Source organism: Mauremys mutica, chromosome 1 (genome assembly GCF_020497125.1).
Source record: "Mauremys mutica isolate MM-2020 ecotype Southern chromosome 1, ASM2049712v1, whole genome shotgun sequence".
NCBI classification, from domain to species: domain Eukaryota; kingdom Metazoa; phylum Chordata; order Testudines; family Geoemydidae; genus Mauremys; species Mauremys mutica.
Window position 1 is genome coordinate 101,215,765 of NC_059072.1, and position 17,005 is coordinate 101,232,769.

Genomic DNA, 17,005 nt, shown 5'->3' on the forward strand with positions numbered 1-17,005 from the left:
GGAATGGGTGAGAGGGTGCAGGGCCACATGGGGACAGGGGAAGGGGGTGCAGGGCCACATGGGGATAGGGGGAGGGGGTGACTGAGTGGGGATGAAGGGTTACATGTGGACAGGGGGTGCAAGGACAGATGGGGGTGCAGGGACACATGGGGACAGGGGCAGATGTGTCTGACTGAATGGGAGAGGCTAGGGTTCAGTCAGGGTCTACATGGGGGAAGCTCCCTAACAATCCCTCCCTGCCCCCCCCACCAAAAAACCTCATAATTTCCCCACCAATAACTAACAGCCTTCCAAGTTCACACCTAGGCTCCTTCCCAGCAATTACTTCCCTCTCCCTCAGCTCCTCCATTACCCCTGACTGTCCCAAGCCTTTGAACTACTTCTGAGGAATGCGGGAAATACGGTTCTGTATTGTAGTTTAAATGAATTATTACTCAGAGTTCTATATTAATATGCTAGTAAGGAATTTATTTGTAAAAAAAAAAATCCTGAATATTTTTTGGTGTCTGTATTGTTACAGACATACTTGCTGACAGGTATTTTGAAATAAATTACCAAAATAATTTAAACTGGTGTGATTGTGTTATTTTGACAAATAAAATTGCAGAATTTTGCAGAATTTTAAAATATTATGTGCAGAATTTTTAATTTTTTGATTCAGAATTTTTTGGTGAAGAATTCCCACAGAAGTAATAAATTGTGTTGAAAAGGAAGGGAAAAAGAAAAAGAGAGGAGCAGAGTAAGAGACATAAATGTGCACTTGAGAGGTCTTTGACTCCTGGCACCAATTTGAATGTAGAATCAATCCAAGAAACTAATCAAGAAGAAAGCTTAGAGGTGAATGAAGAAAATAAGGAGTAAGAAATGTCTGACAGTTATACCACTATATTTTAAGAAGTGGAAGAGAATAGCCACAACTCAGAAGACATTCTACTAGTTCCAATATCTCTTTTTAACATCAGTGATCCTTCAACATGGCCGAAATTCATAGATGACAATACAAGAATAACAATAGTGAAACATGGACTATTGCAAGTAAAAGGTAAAAGTTTCCCAAGTCACAACAGAAGGTTTACAGAAGAAAATTATGTAAGAAAATTGAAAAATGGAGAAAACGTACAACAATGGAGTGTCATATTCAGGTAATGTGAATGCAGTGTTTTGTTTTTGTTGCAAATTATTTGGTGTTGGTAAGCAGTCTTACTGTTGGCGGTTTTTAGGAATGGAAATATATCCGTAAAACTCTTGAAACTCATGAGAAAAGCCATGTTCACACTGGAAATATGGTGAAGTGAAGATAATTGGAACTATGACTGAAAACTGAATCTGTAATTGACTAGACTTCACAATCATTGCTCAAAACTGAGAGACAACACTTGTGAGGTGTATTTGAAAAAATTGTGGCCATTATTCTTCACTTAGGTGAATGGAACCTAACATTTCATGGATTCATGGAAAAATGTAACGAGTGTGGAAATGGAAACTTCTTAGGTCAAGTCGAGTTAAATGCTAAATTTAAGTCTGCGATGAAGGAACATGTAAGAAGGTTCTTCGCTAAAGAAGAAAGACACCATTATTTAAGCCCTACAATACAAAATGATATTTTGAAGTTATCTCAAATGGTAACAGGTACAATTATTAACAACATAAACAAGATGAAATATTACTCCATTATTTTGGATTGCATATCTAATGTCAGTCACAGGGAACAAATGTCTATCATTTGAAGTATGTTAAAATCCAAGAGACAGAAGTCAACATTGAAGAGCACTTCCTATCATTTCTGAATGTGCAGGCAAGTACCAGAAAGTGTCTGTCAGATGAGATATTTCAGGAGTTATCCAAATATAGTATGACATTTGATAATTGCAGGGGACATAGAGATGAAAATGGAGCTAACATGAGAGGGCAGCATCAAGGTATGCAAGATCATTTCATTCAAAAGAACAAAGCGGCATTTTTTTTGTTCCTTGTGGAACGCCATTCCTTAAATCTGATGTTGAGTGATGCAGCAAATTCCTCAAACAGGTCAAAACCATTTTTTCATTGTTCTTCTACAAATGTACGCTATATTTGCAGCTTCAGGAAGTAGGTGGACAGTTTTGAAATCCTGTGTGAAAACACCATTAAAGCCTCTCTTCAATAAAAGATGAGAGAGTGAAATTGAAAGTGTCAAAGCTTTGTGGCTTCAGACACAGAGTATACAATCAGCGCTGTTGAAATTCAGATAAACGACAAAAGATAATGGGGTATATGCAGAATCCAGATCACTGGCAGATGAACTCTCCTCATTTTGGCGCATTGTTGTACTTGTGGCTTGGCAAAACTTACTGTTAAAAAATAAATATTGTAAGCAAAATGCTTGGTCTTGACGACGTCAGCAAATTAATTGCAGCTACTCGGACAGAAATACAGAATTATCGTGAAAATGGATTTGAAGAGGCATTGTTAATTGTTAAACAGATAGTTCTACAGGCACTGACATTTTTTCTGCTAACTGAAACATGAGTCCACAGAAAAAAAGAAATTGTTCAGCTATGAAGTAGAGGTTCAAGTCATTGTTTGATGCAAAAAAGAGATTTAAATTTGACTTCTTCAGTATTGCTGTAGATGCTGTTCTTGTGAAGCTGGGAGAACATTTTGAATTATTGCGAGAGCACATGAATGAGTTTGGATTCCTGTGTGATGTGAAAAAGATTGCAAACATTTTTCCAACAAGTGAATAGGAAAAATTGTGCAGTAACCTGGAAGCAGCTCTGATGAGTTCTGATGGCAGTAGACAGGTACGACCTGGTACATGAACTCCAGAGTCTTTCTAGTGTTTGCTGAAGCCTGTGGATGCACTTGAGAGACTTTGATTCATTTTCAGGAGCAGTTTGTCCACGAAGTACCCAAATGTGTATTGCTCTACGAGTTTTTCTCACAGCTCCAATCTCCGTGGTATCTGCAAAAAGAACTTTCTCTAAGCTTAAGTTAATAAAAACTTATATGAGGTCTACCATGTCTGAAGAACATTAGTAGGACTGGCTACATTGTCCACAGAAATTAACATTTGTAAGACGCTGGACTTCAAGGGCATAATAGAAGAATTTGTCAACTGAGGACTCCATTACTCAGCATAAACAAGGTAAGAAAACTCATTATACTTTTTTTCCAGTAGTTATTCATTGACTAGAGTAAAACATGATAGAGATTTTATTTGTTTATTTAGCTTTGAAGGTATTTGCAGCCAGTTCCTAGTTGTGGATTTCTACACATCATTATTTGTATACTTTGATTACATTGGTAATGGAATATTATTAATGGAAAGGGGCCCCTCTTAGGTTCTCTTACAGGAGGACCTCCAAATTTCTTGCTAGGGTACTCTGACTGCCATTGTGTTCTCTGGTTCCGCTTACATTAGAGCAGAATTAATTGAGTATATATAGGTTAAATCCGTCCAATGTAATACCTCTCAAAAACCTAAGCTTTAGCTGATGAGCTTATAGAAGGTCTGAGCTTGTAAAACTGAGAATTTCAGGAGGTGTGTAATTTTAATTGTGGAGTTATGACAGTATCATTTTGAAACTTTGTGACTAACAGAACGAATTAATTCTCTAAGCCCATATGATGCATTACGATACAGCTGCAGCTGGTATGCTGAGCAATGCTGCATGTCTGACAGAAGCCATCACTTCTATCAATGTTAATGAGGGAGAAGGCACAGACAGCTGATCTAATCTAGAATGTGTTCATGATGCATACAGCTGATGGCAATGCAGACTGCCAGTCACGGGGTGGTCTTAGACATAGATTAGATCCTCATAGTGGCCTCTCCAGTTTTCTTTCTTTCATTCTTTCTTTTTTGTTCTCAAGAGTCTCAGCTGGTGAAATTGTAAACAAAAGGCAGCTCTATCTGAGACAACAGCGGAGAAGGCTTTGCTAGGAGGCATGTTAAGAGAAGCTATGCCAGTGAGAACAAGCAGCACAAACTCCATGTACAATCAGCGCCATGAATCAATCCAGAGCACAGGATCTTATACTTTACTGCCTTGTAATATTGGCCTTTTTGTTTATTTAAAAGACGTAAGGGCTGAACCTGCTCCTAGCGCTGGCTATTATACCTCACTACAGGAGCATATAGCAGCTGTAAATAGGATCTAGGAGAATTTCTCCAGCTCAAGAGCCAAAGCAGGCCTTTGCTGCCTGGCCTGCCATTGCAAGTCCTGGTATTGAGGGCAAGTGCAGAGTGTCTTAGGATAGGAATGGGAGTATTTGTAAGGCATGGAGGCTACTGGGATTCTGGGCTGCAATGGGCAGCAGCGGGAAGGGTGCTATAAGCTATACTCTGGAGTCCAGAAGGCATAAATCCACCTTTGTCCCTCCTCCTTCTGCTCTTCACCTTCTGTGCTGCATCTCTCAGGAGACTCACAACAGAATCAGGTCCTTCAGCACATTCTGATAGGAGCTTTAAACAGGGGAGATATCACAATGCCAACAAATCTTGATGGTTTAAACCATGTGATTTTGTATCACTAATATTTATTAGAATTATTGAAACTTATATTTGACTGATAGTATAATAGCATAGAACGCACTTTGCACAGAATTTTGAATGAAAGTTAAAATGTGTTGAGATCATGAATCACTTGATACATGTTACCAAAGTAACCTGGTAATTTAATTAAACTTTGTTTCAACCAACTTCTTCCTATTGGTGTAGTGCAGGAATGTAAGAACCCCTGGTTTGGTAAACACCAGAGCCATTTTGAAACTAGGGAATGAATAGTGCGTTTAAACAAAATAAGAACTCAACTCACTTAAGACCAAAGCCTGAAGCAAACTTTCTTTGAGGTTTATCAAAGTTCGGGATAGGAGTTTTTTGTTTGCATGCTTTTTGCACTTCTTGGTTCTGTCTAGGGTGAGATAGGATGAAATTCCTATACTCTGTATGGATATTGAATCAGTAATGCTGTACATATTACCATAACTTTGATGTAATTACTTTGCACTCATATCTATATAATTCCAGGGTAGAACAGTAGTATAATGAATGCCATAAAAACTCCAATTTTGCCAATCTGCAATGATTGAGGTATGGTGTGTTTTCTATCCTTAGTACGATAGTTACGGCAGGTGCCAGGGGCAGCAAAAGTTGAGGTGTTATGTCCCATTGCATGTATTAGTAAACAGCACATCCAGCTGAATTCTCCTCTTGTGCTAGACCGTGAAGAGAGTTTGCTACAATTTTTAGTGGACATATTGCTTGTATTCTTACATAGTAAACGTCTTCATTTTGAAAAGTCAGACTTAAAGCTAGTTTAGTATAGTTAATAATTTGCTAGTAATAAAATTAAAATGCATGTAAAGATGTAAAGCAATCAACCTTCACTCATCTTTAACCCCTCCCTCCCCCAGCCCTGATAAAATTGTCCATATGTGAATATTTACCCCTATAATGAGTTGATTTCAGCAATCCGAGATTACTGTCTTCCAGCACTCAGTGTCTACAAAAGTCCTCCTTTGCTTTCACAGTTTTCTCAGTCGTATGAGTCCAAATAGTCCAAATTCAATGGAATGTCATAAGTAGTGTACAAATCAGTAACTCATTACTGTACCACCAGATGGCAGCAGAATATAAACAAAAGCCTTTGACCGAAAATGCCAGTTTTCAATCCAAAAAAGGAATAATCTCTAACTACTTCTTGAGATGTGGCAGGGCTTGAGGGAGGTATGCTCCCTCTGAATATAGTCAGTGTTCAATTAATATCTACGCCCCTGGGGTATAAAGACATACCCTCTTGGCTTTAAGGTTGCTTGCTCTGGCTGCCTAACACTGATTTAGACTCATTAGTTTCTTCTGCCCATAAGTGCTGTAGAATTCTTGCTATGTACTCATCAAGGAAATAGTTCTTCCTGTTTTCGCTCCAGCTCCCCTATCTCAAACAGATTAGACAGAAATTCAACTGTTTTTACCTATGCCCTGTCACTCCCACATTAAAGCCAACTTCAAAACATTAGAATACACAGAATGACAATCAGCGATGAAACATTTAAAATATTTGGTCGGGATCACCTGTTTGTCTGACTGTGGCACATTAGCATCTCTCAGGAACCATTAGCTGTTTGCGTAGTGTGATGTTACCCAAATTGCATGATATTCTTCTGCTTCTTGATCACATGACTGAAACTGTTTTTGACAGGAAGAGTCAAATAAGAGTATACCAGTGAAAACATATTTGAATTAATATCTGAAGCATTCATTTTCTGTGAACATTCTTGGAAATGTGTTTGCTTATGCAAACGTGCGTGGAACATGACTAAGAAAATATGCTTTCTATTTGATTGGATGGATATGAATGAATTTTTGCAGAATTCATCCAGCTCGTGTGTGTGTGTATGTGTGTGTGAGAGAGAGAGAGAGAGAGAGAGAGAGAGAGAGAGAGAGAAATCTGTATACATGTGTGGACATATTATATTTTGTAGGTTGAGACATTACTTCAGAAGAAATTCCTTTCTCAGGGAATAAATTAATGTCAAATATCCAGTATGATCAAAAGATTTGAATAATTCCTAATATGGTGAGAAGAGATGTCTACTGAAGTAATATGTGAAGGATGCTGCTTAGCCTCACACAGTAAAGACCAATCCATTCAAACACCCTTTAGAAGGTTCAGTGTTCTTTTTTGTGATGAAACACCTTCTTTTGTAACAACTTATCTCCTACCGAGTCATACAAAAGACACCAAAAATTACTATTGTTGAGTTAAAAAAATTAAAAGCCTATGTTTATCTCTCTCTGTCTACAAGTGCAACTGGTGATGAAAATATCTTGAGCACAGAACTGTGATGAAACCCTCTAAGAGCAATAGTTCAGTTGTTGGTGTTTTACTTGGTTAAGTGTTGTATCTCTGTATCACAATGGTAACATACTTATGTAAGGTATGGGAGTCACCTCATATTCAAAACTAGGTATGTTTTATATATGTCACAGTAAAAAAAAAAGAATTATGTTAAAAGAATGTAAGATTGCAAAGTCAAGCAGCCAGAAGTTAGGAAATGCTAGAATTAAGTTTGCGTGTGCAACCTTAATTTGGCCCCCTTATATATAAGCATTATGATACAGTCTTTAATGACATGATCACATACTATTTTTCCACAGGCCCCTGGCATCATTCAGAGAATGGATAGTTATTCAATAATTCTTTTTATTTTACACATTCGATATGTGGCCCCAGGCCATATTTGAAGCACACTAGCCAAACCCTGGCTCTGAATATAAAACTATCCATTTCCTCATGGGTGTCACTAGTAAATGAGAGCGTCATAAACTTAATCAGTTTATCCTTACAACACCCCATAAATTCAGGTGTGGATATTATTCTCATTTTCCAGAGGGGTAGCTCAGGCATAGCGGGATTAAGGGCAAGTTGTCAAATGTCCACTAATTTTGGGTGCCCAATTTGAGGCCTTGATTTTGCAGAGTACTCTAGCCTTTTTAGAGCACTTTATATGTACAAAGCAAGCACCAGTCAACTTCAATTGCAGTTGTAAGCATTCAACACTTACCAAATCTGGCCCAAGGTGTCTCAGGTTGGGCATCCAGAAAATGAGGAACATAAGAATGGCCATACTGGGTCAGACCAATGGTCCCTCTAGTCCCGTAACATATCTCTGACAGTGGCCAGTGCCAGATGCTTCATAGGGAATGAACAGAACAGGGCAATTTCGAGGGGTCCATCCCCTGTCATCCATGGCAGTCAGATGCTTAGGGACACCCAGAGCTCAGGGTTGCAGCCCTGACCATCTTGGCTAATAGCCATTGATGGACCTATACTCCATGAACTTCTCTAATTCTTTTTTGAACCCACTTATACTTTTGGCCTTCACAATATACCATGGCAATGAGTTACACAGGCTGACTGTGTGAAGAAGTACTTACTTTTGTTTGTTTTAAAGCTGCTGCCTATTAATTTCATCAGGTGACCCCTAGTTTTTGTGTTATGTGAAAGGATAAATAACACTTCCCTATTCACTTTCTCCACACTATTCATGATTTTATAGACCTCTATCATATCCCTCCTTAGTCATTTCTTTTCTAAGCTGAACAGTCCCAGTCCTTTTAATCTCTCCTCAAACTGAAGCTGTTCTGTACCCTAATTATTTTTGTTGCCTTTCTCTGCATCTTTTCCAATTCAATATATCCTTTTTGAGATGGGGTGACCGGAACTGCACACAGTATTCAAGGTGTGGCCATATTATAGATTTATATTGCAGCATTATGGTATTTTCTGTTTTATTATCTGTCCCTTTTCTAATGGTTCCTAACATTCTGTTAGCTTTTTTGACTGCTGCTGCATACTGAGCAGATGTTTTCAGCGTTACTTTAGCTACCCTCCAGTCATCTAGTACAGAGGCTGATTTAAGAGTTAGGTTACATACCACAGTTAGTATTTCTGTAATTTCATATATGAGTTCCTTCAGAACTCTTGGGTGAATACCAGCTGGTCCTGGAACAAACCATTAGTGGCCAAACTATGAAAATGTTGGCTCAAGTGACTTGTCCAGTATCACGCAGGAACTGTGTGGCAGAGGCAGGAATAGACTCCAGCTATCCAGATTGGCTTTCAGCTTCCCTAACCAGTAGATCATCTTTTCTTTTCCTGCAGTACCCTACCTCACTCTCTACACACCTTCCAACTTCTGCAACAAATGAGGAAGGGATCCTACAGATAAGGCTCCTTCACTACAAAACCCTGATTAGTTTCCAGAGCACTATCAATCCCGGGCACTGAATGAGGCAAGGTTTCTATGGAAAAAATAGTTGTGATCATGCAGTTAAAGATCATGCAGTTATATCATAATTAGGGCCCTACCAAAATCTGGATCCATTTTGGTCAATTTCATGGTCCCCCGCTTTAAAAAATGGTCAGTTTCACAGTTTCAGATATTTAGATCTGAAATTTCATGGCATTAAAACCATAGGGGTCCCGACCTAAAAGAGGGTTGGGGGGGGGAGGTGTTGCAAATGGCTATGGTGGGGCAGTATTGCCACCTTTACTTCTGTGCTGCTGCTGATGGAAGCACTGCCTCCAGAGCTGGGCAGCTGGAGAACAGCGAGCCTCACTGATGTGAGGGTTGCGTGGTATGGGGGTGTCATCATTTGGGAGGGGCAGGGCTGGCCTTGCGGGTGGGTGACTGGTTGGTGCCCCATGGTCAGAGGGGTGCTGTGGTCCCCCACAACCAGCTGAAGGCCCCTTTAATTCCAGAGCACTGGGCCTGGGGCTGCTTCCTGTACAGTGACCCTACCCCTGCAGCAGGGGAGCAACAGGGGCAGGAAGGAGGGCAGGGGTGTGGCACTTCCTGCAGCCACGGGAGGTTCCTGGAGGTGGATATGAGCCAGCTCTGGGAGCAGCCCCTGCAGGAGAAGAAGTCCCATCCCTTTCTAGCCCTGCCAGGACTAGCAGCTGGAGCCTGGCGTATGGTACCCTGACCCTCCTCGGCAGATTTCACAGGGGAAACCAGATTTCATGGTCCATGATGCATTTTTCATGGCCATGAAATTGGTAGGGCCGTAATCATAATACATACCTACAAGGGAGCCGGACTAAGCAGCAGGAGCATTGAAAACACAGGTGAGACTGTCTCCCTGCTCTCATTTCTTGTACCCAGCATCACACTGGTTTCTGACTTTGGGAGGAGCAATAGTAAAAAGAGTCCTGCTCAGCTCATGCAACCCTTGGATGGTGCATACTTGGTTACTCTGTGGGGGTGGCATATGCACCGTCTGGTTAGCATGTAGTAGGTGTGAGTGGATGGAGTATGCCCAGTGCAGAGGGAATCTTCAGAGAATTTAGCTGCCAAACTCCAACAAATATCTACTGAGCATGTGAGAAGTGAGATTTTTTTTGAGGTTTATAACTTGCCAAATTTAAGTGAATTTTCACAAGGAGGTCAAAAGGCACATCCCTGACACCAGGCTGACCCTTCCTGCCAAATTTCAATTCTGTGCTCCAAAAAAATTGAGGCACTCAAGTTTCTCAATGAAACAATTACTCAAATGTTTTTAATGTGGGCAAAACAATGTATTTTCCTCTAATCTTGGTCCTGGAAATGGCAGAAACATTTTAGCTAAAACTTAATGTAAGCAGAGTCAGGATGAGCCCCACCCTGACATCTGGTGGTAAATTATGGGGAGTGCAGAACGAAGTTTAAAGTGTTGCATTGGTATTTCGGTTATTTGCATGGGCACTCCCACCCCACTTAGCATACCGCAAAGCAGCATGGGATGGTTATTTTCACAGCTGTGAGAGCCCCAATTTCGTTGTTATTGGGGCAGGAGGAATGAAATGTTGTCACCCTGATTGGGTAAATGGGGAACTACAAAATTGTCTTGTGATGGGGGGTTTCATTGTCAGCAGGATAGCGCTTGCTAGATGGGGCACATGAGTTCCAAAACCCATTGAAAGGAGAGAGGCTGGGGACAGAGATCTGTACTGAGTGGTGCAGGCTTCTTGTGTGAGCCAGAAGCACCAGTCCCACTGGTGCCTCTCTCCACTGTGGAATGTCAGAGTTAATTTTTGATTCCCTTAAGAATCTAGATACAGGTTACTGAGCTGAACTCACTGGGGCTCCCCTACTATGAGCTGGAATCACTAAGAGCTGAAATCACTGAAGAGCTGGACTTGCTGAGCTGAGAGCACTAAGTACTGTGCTTATGAGTGGGGGAGCCTGAAGCAATACCGTGGAGCAGAGCAGCTGGCAGAGCGGAGTGGAGCAGTTTGTGCAGCCCTGGGTGAGTGGAGCCAAGAAGCTCGTGAGGATGGCTAGAGTGGCTCACAGGACAGCTGGTGGGCCAGAGCAGCTGGCAGAGCGGAGCAGCCCACAGAGCAAGCGGAGCTGAGCTGTTTGCGGGGACGACTAGTGGAAGCAGAACTCCACGAAGAGGCAGGGCAGTTGGCCCCGAACCCACGTAAGGTGCCCCTTTCTACCAGGCTGGGGAGGGGGACCTCTGCAGAGAGATTCTTGAACTCTGGGGCTGCACTGACCCGGGACAGAGACTTTTGGATTGTGGGACTTTTGGGACTGTGGGTGATTTGGGGGTTGCTGGACTCAAGGGCCCCAAGAGAAGGACACGGCCCAATTTGCTGGGGTGGGTCTTTGCTCACGGTTTGACCTATGAACTCTAGTTGAGGTATTTTCCCAGTTTAATGCTTGTTGTTTATCTCATGTAATTAAACCTTTTCTGCTACACCAAGAGTCTGTGCTTGCGAGAGGGGAAGTATTGCCTCCTCGAGGCGCCCAGGGGTGTGTGTAAGATTTTCCCAGGTCACTGGGTGGGGGCTCGAGCTGGTTTGCATTATGTTGTGGGGAAGGGACCCCTATGTATTGAACCCGGCCCTTGCTGCTATTGTTTCGGCCTGGCAGAAGGGTTACATTTTTGGGGGCTCGTCCGGGATCCCTGGGTCAGTACCCCTCGCAAGCACATGTTGAGTGTTCCACTGTAGTGGGAAATAATTGTGTTTATATTTTGAGGAAATTACTGTTGGTATAATGGCTAATATGTCGGGTCTGATGGGCCCCAGTCCTGCAGCCTCTAGCTCAGGGGCGGCAGCCACAGCCTATGATTGGGCAGAAGCACTGGGGCATATATTGGAAAAGATTGTGCTGGCATATGCTACGTCAAACTCTTGTCGTAAGTTAAGGCTATTTGATGGGAAAGAGGAGTTTGAGCCCTGGTTGGAGCATACCACTGAAATGCTGCGGGAGTGGGCCGTACCCGATGTAGAAAAGCGAAGATGTCTAATAGAGAGCCTTAGTGGCCCAGCACTAGATGTAATTCGCACCCTGAAGCTAATTGACCCTGGGGTTAGTGTGCAGGACTGCCTAAAGGCCCTTGATAATACCTTTGGGAGCGTAGAGAGCCCTGAAGACAGTTACTGTAAATTCCTTGATTCCCGACAGCAAAGGGGTGAGAAAACTTCAGCCTATATACAAAGGCTGGAAAGACTGCTTCAGAGAGCTGTTATGAGGGGAGCAGTGACTGTTGAGCAGATGGATCAGACCAGACTGGCTCAAGTTGTAAGAGGGACTCAGTATCAGAACCCGATCCTACTGCATCTCCGACTAAGAGAACGGCAGGAACATCCCCCAAGTTACTCCCAGCTGATAAAGGAGGTCAGGGAAGAGGAAGAAAGGCAGGCTGCCAGCGAGTGTTGGGAAGCCCAAACATTGGAACCAGGCAGCACAACGCCACTGCAAATGGCCAGTGTACTGATGGTGAGCACCACAGAGGAACTTGCCCAACAAATGCAGGTCCTGACGAAACGGATAGCTGAACTGCAAAGCATCATTGACCGAGCTAAGGTTTCCAGGAATAAGGAGCCTCAGACTGTGACAATGGAGAAGTCAGTATCTAGAGCCACTGTCCCACCCCAGCGAAGGGGGAAAGGGCAATTCTTTTGCTACCGGTGTGGTCAGGATGGGCACAGTGCTGCTAACTGCCATAAGGAAGAGAACCCCTCCTTAGTGTATGAAAAGCTGAGGAGCAGTTGGGAGAGACCCAGTAGCGGCCAGAAGGTCTGGGGATGGAGACCACCTAGACCTACAGGATTTAAAGATTCCCCCAAAAGAGACCGTCCAGCTGGGATCCCTGCAGGACTGATAGGGCCGCGAGCAGAGGTCATGGTGAGGATTGAAGGGGTGGAGTGTAAAGCCGTGCTTGACACTGGATCTCAAGTGACTATTATATTTCAGTCATTCTACCAACAGATGCTTAGGCACCTGCCTATACAGCCACTGACTGGCATTGGTCTGTGTGGCCTCAGCATGGATGAATACCCGTACCAAGGGTATGTCATAGTGCACCTGGAATTCCCAGAGGAGGTTGCTGGGGTAAGGGAAGAGGTAGACACAGCTGCCTTAATATGCCCTGACCCTAAAGGGACCTCTGATGTGTCTGTGCTGATAGGGACCAACTCCAGTCTCTTCAAGGTGCTCGCGGATTACTGCAGACGACGGGCTGGGGACCAGTACCTGAGTACCCTGATGATCCATACGCTTTGTGCTGAAGCCTATAGGAAAATTGAGAGTGCTAAAAAGGAGACATCTGAGCTACCGATTGGGGCACTGAAGTACATGGGCACAACCCCCTTAGTAGTGCCCGCAAGGACAGAGCAAGAAGTGCTTGTCATGAGTACCAGGCTGAAAGGCAGTAAAGGGGCACTAGCAATGATAGAGCAGCCAGTTGAAGGAGAGCTCCCGGAAGGAGTGCTGGTCCCCAGTGGAGTCATAACCCTACCTGCTGAAGCCCAGGAAAAGGTGACTATACTGATTGCCAATGAAACAAGTAGAGATGTTGTTGTGAAGCAAGGACAAAAGATAGCAGACCTCTTTGATCCTGAATCAATTGTGAAACCCCAGTGTGAGACTCAAGTTCCGACAATAGACCCAGCAAAGTTTGACTTTGGAGATTCACCATTGTCCGAGGAGTGGAAAGATCGCTTGAGGAGGAAACTTTGTGAAAGACCCAAGGTATTCTCATTGCATGAGTGGGATGTGGGATGCGCAAAAGGAGTAGAGCACAACATCAGACTACATGACTCCCGACCTTTCAGAGAGAGATCTAGAAGGCTTGCTCTCTCCGAGATGGAAGATGTGCGACAACATCTTCAAGAGCTGGCTGCGAATGGCATCATTACAGAGTCCCGCAGTTCATACGCCTCGCCCATTGTGGTGGTATGTAAAAAGAATGGGAAAATCAGGATGTGTATTGACTACCGCACCCTGAACCGCCGTACTGTGGTTGACCAGTACACAATGACTCGAGTCCAAGATGCCTTAGACTGTTTGCTGGGAAGCCAGTGGTTCTCTGTGTTGGATCTTCAGAGTGGATACTACCAGATCCCTCTGGGTGAAGAAGATAAGGAGAAGACAGCCTTCATCTGCCCATTAGGGTTTTATCAGTTCGAACGCATGCCCCAAGGGATTTCTGGAGCACCTGCCACATTTCAACGTCTCATGGAGAAAGTTGTGGGAGACATGAATTTACTGCAAGTGTTAGTTTATTTAGATGACTTAATTGTGTTTGGAAGAACTTTGGAAGAGCATGAAGAAAGACTTCTTAAAGTGCTTGATAGGTTGGAGGAGTATGGTTTGAAGCTTTCCATTGACAAATGCCAGTTCTGCAGGACCTCGGTGAAGTATGTGGGCCACATCATGTCCCAAGAGGGTGTAAGTACTGATCCTGATAAAATAGAAGCACTCACTACATGGCCCCGTCCAAGCAACTACAGAGAACTCAAGACTTTCCTTGGGTTTAGTGGCTACTACCGCAGATTCGTGAAAAACTATGCTACAGTTGTAAAACCCCTCAATGATCTTACCAGGGGATATCAGTCCAGCAAGGACAAATCTAAGACCAAGAATAAAGGGCCTTCTGTGCAGAGACACTATGGCCCCTTCAAACCCTTTGGGCCACGGTGGAATGAGAGATGTGAAAGGGCTTTTCGAGAAATCATTACTTGCCTAACTCATGCCCCTGTCCTAGTCTTTGCTGACCCAAGCAAGCCATTTATCCTGCATACTGATGCCAGTTTGGAGGGTCTGGGAGCAGTACTGTACCAGGAGGTGGAAGGCAAGCGTAAGCCTGTAGCCTTTGCCAGCCGAGGACTGTCTGATAGTGAAACCCGCTATCCCACCCACAAGCTGGAGTTCTTGGCCTTGAAATGGGCCATCACTGAGAAATTTCGAGACTACTTGTATGGTGCTCAGTTCCAGGTGTGGACAGACAACAACCCACTGACTTATGTGTTAACAAGTGCTAAACTGGATGCTACAGGGCAAAGATGGGTGGCCGCTTTGGCTAGCTATGACTTCAGCATTCAATACCGATCAGGGAGAAGCAATGTAGATGCAGATGCATTGTCCAGGCGTCCACAAGCACCAGGAGTTTCTGTGATACCCACGGATGGAGTGAGAGCTATTTGCAGTGTGAGTCGCCGAGAGCTGGAGACCCATGAGAGCCTTCATGGATGCGTTGCTGAAGCTTTGGGCCTGCCCCCTGAATGCGTGCCTTCTGCTTCAGTGAACTATATTGCTTTGGACCAATCTCCCCTGCCCGTGCTCAATGCAGTTGACTGGCAGGAAGCCCAGCTGCAAGATATTTCCATTCGTGATACGCTACTTGCCAAAAGGGAGGGGCGAGGCCCAGCTGCGGTTGTTCCACCTACCCCAGAGGGCAAACTACTGTTGAGAGAATGGACCAAGCTAAAACTGATTCAGGGAGTGTTACACCGTGTGACCACAGACCCTCTACAAAGGCAACGGAACCAACTAGTGCTGCCAAAAGAGTACAGAGGCCTGGCCATGAGGGCCCTGCATGATGACTTTGGACATTTAGGGATGGAAAGGACCCTGGAACTTATCCGCAGTAGGTTCTATTGGCCCTGGATGGCTGAAGATGTTTGCAGGAAATGTGAGACCTGCGCTCGATGTGTCCAAAGGAAAACTCTGCCCACGAGGGCTGCATATCTGAAGAACATCACCAGCAACAAACCTCTGGAGCTGGTTTGCATTGATTTCTTGTCTTTAGAAGTGGACAAGAGGAATATTGGGAACATTCTAGTGGTGACCGACCATTATACGCGATATGCGCAGGCATATCCCACACGTGATCAGAGGGCCACCACTGTCGCACGAGTACTGTGGGAAAAATATTTCTCAGTTTATGGCTTCCCAGCCCGGATACACTCGGATCAGGGACGAGACTTTGAGAGTCACCTTCTAAAGGAGGTGCTAAGGATAGCAGGAATTAAAAAGTCAAGGACAACGCCGTATCACCCGCAGGGTGACCCTCAGCCAGAGAGGTTCAACCGAACTCTGTTAGATATGTTAGGGGCAGACAACATGCAAAGCAAATTTCAGCCAAATGTTTACAATTTGTCAAAGTTATAAACAACTGAAAACAGAGTCTTATAATGACAAGTGTTGAGCAACCCTAACTATAGGCAGCACTACCAGCTCCACCTATAATAAAATCATTGCTCTAGATCACTCAGTAGTTGGAGAGCCCTACAAAACTTGTGGACAGTATCATGGTGTGAATCAGAGTCCAGACTGATTTTTTCCCCAGTAGGCTACACTATCTATCTATCTATCTATCTATCTATCTATCCTGAGGATAATACAATGCAACATATATATATATATATATTGTCCCAGACTTTCCAGGTGGTCTTCCATGGCAGCCTCAAGTATAGTATACTGGAAAAAATTCAGTGTTGACTCTTTGATTCACACCATGAGTGTTCTTATAGCATCTCTAAAGCACAACGAGAACAAGTGAAAGAATTTCTAAGCCTTTTGAATTTGAAAGTTTTAGCTGACCAAGGTATGATGGCCCAGCACATTTTGTGGCAATTATTTAAAGTCAAGTGGTGAGCAGGGCAATGTTAGTTATATGAGAGTTGAATCCAACAAAGATGCAGAAGCATTGCAGCTCGTAAACTCAGGGGGCAGTTTGACTCCCAGCAGCTAGCAGAGAAATTGCCACTGAATTTCATTAAAAGGCTCACAGCAAAGAAGGGGAGAAACTATGAGTGAGTTAGTGAGGTAATTCTAAAACCCTTCTATGGAGTAGCTGAAAGAGGGGCAAGCAGACATTAATTTGATAGTAGGAGAGATGTACCGAAAAAAGTTTAAATAGGAATAACTCATATGCTTACTGGCTTTCTATCCCATAGGACCACAGATGCAATTGGTAGGATTTTCAAAAGCACTCACTGTTAGCCTAACTCTGTTTGCTCTCATGTAAATTAATAGTAAAACTCATAAACCAGGCAGTATGCATCACAGTGGTGTAGCCTTGGACAGCCGCTGAAGGTTTCTGGTTATGTCATAAGGGGAATATGAAACAGATATTAGATTAGGGAGTCTTGGAAACAAACCTCTAACAGCATGGTACAATATTTTGCCCTTCTATCGCCATTATGAAAAATTCAAGGTTCTTCATATGAATCCTGGAAAT

The 17,005-nt window shown here is 43.4% G+C and overlaps 1 long non-coding RNA gene across 1 annotated transcript; it reads right to left on the reverse strand.

The window, feature by feature from the left end:
* Window positions 1–2,316: 2,316 nt before the first annotated feature.
* Window positions 2,317–16,779, reverse strand: LOC123346624. Its single transcript, XR_006573024.1, has 3 exons — window positions 16,704–16,779; window positions 6,056–6,169; window positions 2,317–2,944 (listed from the first exon to the last, which is right to left on the reverse strand). It is a non-coding gene; the product is annotated as an uncharacterized LOC123346624 (long non-coding RNA).
* Window positions 16,780–17,005: the final 226 nt, after the last annotated feature.